Below are 8,714 nucleotides of genomic sequence, written 5' to 3' on the forward strand. Positions count from 1 at the left end.
CTTGGCATCCCGCGAAATCGAAATCAGAATAACTGATGATCTCCAACTGATCCGATCTCCTATATGTGAGCATGTAGTCTTTTGTTCTCTGTAAATACCGCATGACCAGTTTGGCTGCTTTCCAATGATCCATTCCTGGGTTACTTAAATATCTCCCTAGCATCCCAACAATGTACGCTATATCCGGACGCGTTCAAACCTGAGCATACATCAGACTCCCTATAGCTAAGGAATAAGGAATCTTCTGCATTTCTTTAATTTTCAAGTCATTTTTAGGGCACTGACTTAAGCTGAACTTATCTCCTTTAGTCACAGGGGTGTCACATGGTTTACAATCTTGCATGTCATATCTTTTAAGTACCTTTTCGATATAGCTCTTTTGTAATAATTCAAGAATACCCCGAAACGATCTCGGTGTATGTGAATTCCTAATACAAAAGAGGCATCACCAAGATCTTTCATCTCAAAATTCTTTGCTAGAAATCTCTTGGTTTCGTGCAATAAGCCTATATCGTTGCTGGCAAGCAATATGTCATCGACATATAAAACCAGAAAAATATACTTGCTCCCACTGAACTTGTGGTATATACAATCATCGACCAAATTCATCTAAAAACCAAATGAAATGATCACCTGATGAAACTTGTAATACCATTGACGAGATGCCTGTTTGAGTCCATAGATGGATTTCTTTAATTTACAAACCATTTGCTTTGCATCGTCCGATACAAAGTTTTCTGATTGTACCATATAAATTGTTTCATCAATGTCACCATTGAGAAACGCTGTCTTAACATCCATATGATGTAGCTCAAGATCGAAATGCGCTACCAATGCTATTATAGTCCTGAAAGAGTCTTTCGAAGAAATCGGAGAGAAAGTCTCTTTATAATCGATGTCTTTTTTCTGTGTAAAGCCCTTTGCGACAAGACGAGCCTTATACCTCTCTATATCACCTTTCGAATCCCTCTTGGTTTTAAATATCCATTTGCAACCAATGGGTTTCGCACCTTCAGGCAATGGAACGAAGTCCCATACGTCATTGTCCTTCATGGACTTTTTCTCTTCATTTATAGCATCGAGCCACTTTTGAGAGTTAGAATTTTCCATGGCTTGACGGAAGTTGATCGGATCATCTTCCACCATTCCAATGTCAACTTCATGTTCTTGAAAAAATACGATGTAATCATTTGAAACCGCACTTCTCCTCTCTCTAGTGGATCTTCTTAATGGCATTGGTTCTTGAGGCTGTAGAGTTTCTTCTTCTGGAACAATTTGTTGATCTTGAGAGGGAGGTATGACATTGTCTTGATCCAGAGTTACTTCTTGAACAATATCAGGGATAGAAACCTGATCATTGTCAATGGCAATTGGAGGAATTTCAACATATTCCTCCTCAAAGACAAAGCCTGTAACCTTTTCTCCCCCCGCAAACTCAACATCCTCAAAGAACCTAGCATTTCCTGTCTCGAAAATTGCCTTAGTTGTGGAATCATAAAACTTGTAATCCCTGGACCTTTCAGAATATCCAATGAAATAGCAACTGATGGTCATTGCGTCCAGTTTCTTTTCATTTGGCTTATAGAGCCTTGCTTCAACTAGACACCCCCAAATATGTATATGCTTCAAACTAGGCGTCTTGCCCGTCCAAAGCTCATATGGGGTTTTATCAGTGGCCTTAGTTGGAACTCTATTGAGTATATAAGCTGCAGTCTTTAATGCTTCACCCCAGAGAGATTCTGGTAAGGTAGAATGACTAATCATACTCCTCACCATATCTTTAAGCGTTTTATTTAATCTCTCAGCAACACCATTCATAGTGGGCGAACCCGGCATAGTGTACTGTGGGACGATACCGCATTCCTCTAGGAATTTAGTAAACGGTCCTGGACGTTGTTCACCTGAACCGTCATATCTGTCATAGTATTCACCCCCACGGTCAAATCTAACGCTTTTAATCCTTTTGCCGAGTTGGTTCTCAACTTCAACTTTATAGTTTTTGAACACATCTAGTGACTGTGATTTTTTATGAATGAGATATACATAGCCATATCTTGAAAACTCGTCTATGAACGTTATAAAATATTGTTGACCATTCCAAGAAGCCGTAAGGAATGGTCCACAAATATCCGTATGTATAAGTTCTAAGACGTTCGAAGTCCTGTTGGCTTGAAATCTCCTTTTATTGGTTTGTTTTCCCTTTATACAGTTGACACACAAATCATAATCTGTGAAGTCAAGAGGGTCGAGAATCCCGTCAGACACAAGTCTCTCAATTCTCCTTTTGAAGATGTGACCTAATCTCTTGTGCCACAACGAGGCAGAATTCTCGCCGTTTAATTTTCGCTTTACACCTCGAGTACTTACATGCAAGGTTTCATTATAAGAAGCAATAATATCAATTGAATAAAGATTATCGTAACTTGATAAAGAACCGGAACCAACCAATTTTGAATCATGAAACAAACTAGATTTTTCATTTCCAAATGAACAAGTGTAACCGAATTTGTCTAAAACAGAAATAGAAATCAAATTCCGTCTAAAAGACGGTACAATAAATATCTCATCAAGATCCAAATAAAATCCAGTCTTTAACAATAATCTAAATTTTCCTATTGCCTCTACTTCCATTCTTTTGCCATCGCCAGCATAGATGTATCTTTTACCATCACTTGGTTTTCGGCAACTCAAGCAACCCTGCATAGACATACTGATGTGAGTTGTTGCACCAGAATCTATCCACCATGTATGTCTAGGTACCAAAGTTAAATTAACCTCAGAACAAACCAAATGAAGAAAATTACTTTTCTTTACACGCCATGCATGGTAATTGGCGTAATTCTTCTTCTTATGACCTGCAGCTCCACAGAAGAAACAACCACCTTCAGTTGGTTCCTTATGCTATTTCTTTTGCGGTGCCGTACCCGCAGCTTCCTTATTAATCTTCCTTTTCTTGTTGCTTTTGTCCTTAGAGGTGGTGGCCAAATGAGCACTTTCTGTCTTCTCATGCTTCAGTCTTTCCTCTTCCTGGACACAGTGTGAGATGAGTTCATTAAGGGATCATGAGTCCTTTTGACAGTTGTAGCTCACCTTGAATTGACTGAAATGTGCCGGAAGGAATATCAGAACCAAGTGCACCAACAAATCTTCAGATAAATTCAACTTAAGTGCCTTTAGTTTTGAAACAATGTGAGACATTTTCATAATGTACTCCCGAATGTTTCATTTCTCTTTATACCTCATCGAGACAAGATTTTCCAAAAGTGTATTTATTTCAGCCTTTTCATTCTTGGCAAACCTCTTCTCAATATCCTCAAGTAAACCTTTAGCCATAGTCACCTTATCGGACATAGTGCCCCAGAATGCTTCTGGAATAGCACGCTTCATGACTATTAAATTTATGCGGTTCGATCGTTCCCACTTTTCCATCTTCCTCTTGTCATCAGAGGTACTCTTATCAGTAAGTGTAGCAGGTTGATCGACCCGTAAAGCAAGGCCTAGGTCCATGACTCAGAGAACAATTATCACATTCTCTTGCCAAGCCCTGAAATTTGTGCCATTTAGCATTGGAATTGAATTGATGCTAGCAGAGATATTAGCAGCAGAATCTGAAACTGAATTAGAAAACGATTATTATGAATAGCTCACGTTGAATATCTTTAATATGCAAATAATAATAATCTCAAATAGTGGTAGGGCCCATCACAAGATACCAAGCACAACATCAATATCTAGTCTTTGGACAGAGATATTGACTTGTAAGCGGTACCCTTGGCGTAGTGATCAAACATTGACGATAAAACAACGTGTCAATCAATAAACTTTCTTTGGACCGATTTATTGATCACACATTAAACCAAATAATCGTCACGCGTTTATCACCACAGGTGCATGTGTATTCGGCTAAATATTGACCTTCCTTTGGGCCGACCAATATTCCCATAAATAACACATGCACAAACACTTTTTAACATTCTAAGTTAGTCAATTTTCACAAGAGATGTTGCTTTGGAAACATGTTACTTCAATTAACCAACTTTCGAATATTATATCTCTTAAAAAAGTCTTTAGTACCAAAATTTGAGAAAGAGAATCACCAGTTTTGCATATTTTGATTAGTTTTAAACTTTATGGGCCTTAGGATTAATAATTCAAAACTTTAAGGGGGCAAAATTAATTAATTCCAAACTTTAGGGGTTGAAATTAATAAACTTGAAACGTTATGGACCATAATTAATTAATTCAATACTTTAGAGGATCAATTAGAACAAATTTTAAAACTATAGGGGCCAATATTGACCAATTCAAAACTTTAGGGATCAAATTTTAAAAATTTGAAACTTCAGGGGTCAATTTGAATTAAATATGAACTTAGGGGGCCAATTTGAACTAGTAATTAAAGTTTGAGGGCTTTAATTATAAATTCAGAACCTTAATGGCCAGAATTTATTAATTTTAAAACCTTAGGGACTAAATTATTAAATTCGAAACTTAAAGGCCCAAAACTTAACATAACTTAAATATTAGGGACTGAAACCTTAATTTTATAACCCTAACCCTAATTGCAACCAGGGACCTCAACTTATCTAATTTACAGAGGAAGCCCCCGCCCCCAAATTCAACCAAAAAACTGAAACCCTAAATTTTCGGGCGTCGATTTCAGCAATGGCGTCGACGTGGTAGCACCGGCGCCACTGTGTTTGCAGCAACGCTGCAGCGCTGGCGGCACTGCTGTCACCGGCCAGATTGAATTTTTTTTTTTAAACTGTACAGAAATCTGAATCCAAAATCCGAAATTCCAAATCTGAATTTTTCTCAACCATTAATTCGAATTACTAAAATAACGAAAATTATACCACAAAAGTTTTTCAAATTCAACAAAATAGAAATTCTAAATTATCAAATCTGAAAACTTTAAAAAATATTACAAGAACCAAATTAAATTATTTGATTCTCAATGATTCAACATGAAGAGGCTCTGATACCACTTGTTGAATAATTTAATACTTTAAATTATCTGATCTTTCATGTTAAATCATCAAAAAATACAAGAATTAAAGTGGAAGCGTACCTGAATCAGACATGGTTAATGCAATATAAATTTCGCGGTTTAATCTTCCAAATCTACACGCAGTCTCCTTTTTCTCTCTGTGATGGGATGTAGTGGAGAATGAATAATACGTGCGTGTGATCTGGGGACCATAACCTATTTATATAGGGACGCCCTTTGACCTAATTCGGCCCATCATAGAATTAGGACTTGAGTCCGGTCTCTACACATATGTAAATCCATACTTTAATTGGATACATTAAAGTCCAAAACTGAAGCCTTATTAGATCACTTTAATTGGGTTCAACCGAATTCAATAGCCTATAATTTAACACACAATTATTCACACATACAAACCCATCTATTGATTAAAAAATCCTTACATTTAGGACATTATCAAGAATACATTAAAAGATAGTTAAATATTACGACTCAAGATAATTTCAAGGTATTTACAAGTAGTTACAATAATAACTCATGATTTACGTCTATCTATTATATTGTACGTAGAATCACAAACTACGATTAAATCAAATTATAAATTTTTTTATTCATTAGTGTATAATTTACCTCACTATACACATAAATGTTATATATTGAAGAACGCAAAGCATCAAACGTCGACCAACTCAATCCTAATTAAACTAATGCTTAGCAGACATTTCAATTACCAAATTAACATGCTGAATTAATAAGCATTATTTCCTTGCATTTCTCGACTTTTAATTAGGGACAGAGTTAGAGGAGGACTAAATTTTTTTTGTGAACTAAACTAATTATGCATTTTTCCATTTTTCCATTTTTTTATTTATTATTATTATTATTTTTTTTTTTTTTTTTTTTACACATAAAAAAGTAGTAATTGGCTTTGGGTAAAGCCCATGGCAACTCTCTATCTTCCCCTTATTGCTAATGAGTAATGATATTTATAGTTGTTCACTGCGATAATCGTCTTATATGTCAGTTTGTGATTTGATGTATTAATATAATAGTTTTTTCTTACCTCATATATTAAATTACTAACCGTCACACATATGTCACGTAGGACGACTACAATAATGAGTGACTACAAATAGTATGATTCATTCCTAATAGAACTTCTCAATTGTAGTAGAGATTAATACTATGTTATAAAGTCGAGTCATAAATACTTAAAAATCTTCTATAAAAATAGGGGAAATAAGTTGGGAAGGCCACTTTAATGTACTTTTTGTTCAACTAGCCTTTGACCAAACTTATAAAAATAAAAGGAGTTTTAATTATTTAAAAGTCTCAAAAGACTTCTTTACCCTTAACTTGTAAAACAAAAATGAAGAAAAAAATTAGGGTTTTTTCTAAATTTGTTGGAGCCATGACTTGAACCTTGGAATGCAATAAAATATTTTGACACCACAACCATTATGGCAAATGATGGTCCTTTGTTTCCTGTGAGCAAAATATATATATATTACATTTCAAAAAATTGTTTTATTCTCACTTCAAAAATAAAATTTAATTAAAATTAAAATTTAACAATAACCCATCGATTGAACCATTGACTCGGTGATTTTTTTTAGTTGATCATTGGGTTAGCTCTAATAACTATGTATTCATGTTCTAACACACACGACATTCTCTCCTTTAAATTCAAAAAATCTTCCTTTTCAAAATCATCTTTTCTTTAGAATTCGAACTCTTCTTTTTAAATTTCAAGTCATCTCTTTTTCGTAATTGATCTCCAATGCAACCAAAGTTTTAACATTGTCCATAACTTAGCAAGTAGTCGAAAAATATTATTGAGTCATTTATTCATTAAACACATATTATAACGCACGAAATTTTTTAAAATAAATTTATTGTTATATTTTGAAAAAAAAATGGACAAAAAAATATTTTTTAAATTATATCTTATTTAAAGTCCAATAATTAGATTTTAATAAAAAGCAATGCAGTATATCGATTTGTACTCATTTTAAAGCTTGTAATTAATAAGAACTATTCGACTCGAGAAAAAGTCGATTCGAATAAGCCAGCACGAAGATATTGCAGTTTGAAAAAATTGTAAACTATAACTTATCAACTTAATAAAAATGTGAAATGGAAATGAGCTGCTGATACTATTTTACTGATTTGCATAAGACATTGAAATCGTTCCTGAAATATAAAACGACTTCGATATCATTTCAGCATCAAATACACTCTGCTTAATTGATTTGTATAACGACATTGAACTCGTTCCTGAAGTACAAAAAACGATGTATATGTCGTTCCGATATCGAATACATATTACTTCACTGTTTAACAGGTTTAAACGCACGTTATGGAATAAGTAAACAACGTTTATGTCGTTTTAATACAACTTTCGATAACAATGATATCGTTCCTATTCAATCGTAACTATAATGTCATACATATCGTTTCAGAAGTGATTACACTAGAATGTTATAACTACGATATTAAATATAATTGAAATTTACATATAATTGATCGTGGACGATCGAATCGTCATTTTTATAATTATCGTTTTAGTTAAAATTTAAATTAAAGCGATATCAATGTTATCAAAATTGTACTAAAACAATAATAGTATCGTTATGTATCAAACCCACAAAATAAGACAACGACATTCAAATCGTCATAGTACAAATTTAATGAGTTTGAAATCATTCCAATTCAAATCACAATGATAATGACATAGATATCATTTATTTTCATATAAAACAATATTTATATCGTTCAAACTAAATATAAAGATTCGACTATTTACAATCACCTGTTATGCTTCAACATATGTAGAACGATCGAAAAATATCATTAAGTGAATTGATAGAGCTCGAATGACTTAAAAAGAGTGAACGAAAATACTTTTTGTTTGAATAGTTCGAAGGTGGTATATAATCATTAGAACAAAAATGTTCTCATAGTTTCTTTTGAGGGAGATCGAACCCACTTGATTATCTATTTTTATCATCCTACATATACCAGATGCACGACTGGTGGTCATGGACAGTCGAATCGTTATTTTTAGCATAAACGATATAATTGTTGTTTTATTTTAATTGAAACGATATATATGTAGTTTTAGTTATGATTTAAGTTAAAATGATATCAACATCGTCAAACTTGTATTGAAACGATAATGATATCGTTAATTGTCAAAATCACAAATAAAGTAACAACATTCATATCGTTTTAGTACAAATTTGACGAGTTTGAAATCGTTCCAATTCAATTCACAAGTATAACGACGTAGATATCGTTTCTTCTCATATAAAACGATAATTATATCGTTCTAGCTAAAAATAATGATTTGACCGTCCACAACCATCCGTCATGCCTTCAACATACGTAGGACGATCGAAAAATGTTATCAAGTGGGTTGATACCATTCGAATGACTTAGAAAGAACAAACGAAGATACTTCTGTCAGAATAATTCGAAGGTGGTATACAATCATGAGAACAAAAATGTTCGCATAGTTTCTTTTAAGGGAGATCGAACCCACTTGATTACCTATTTTGATCATCCTACATATGTCAGATGCATGTTCGGTGGTCCTGGACGGTCGAATCATTATTTTTAGCAAAAACGATATAAGTATCGTTTTATTTTAACTGAAACGATATGCGTGTAGTTTTAGTTATGATTTAAACTAAAACGATATCAACGTCGTCAAAATTGTATT

Source organism: Olea europaea, chromosome 20 (genome assembly GCF_002742605.1).
Source record: "Olea europaea var. sylvestris chromosome 20, O_europaea_v1, whole genome shotgun sequence".
NCBI classification, from domain to species: Eukaryota; Viridiplantae; Streptophyta; class Magnoliopsida; order Lamiales; family Oleaceae; genus Olea; species Olea europaea.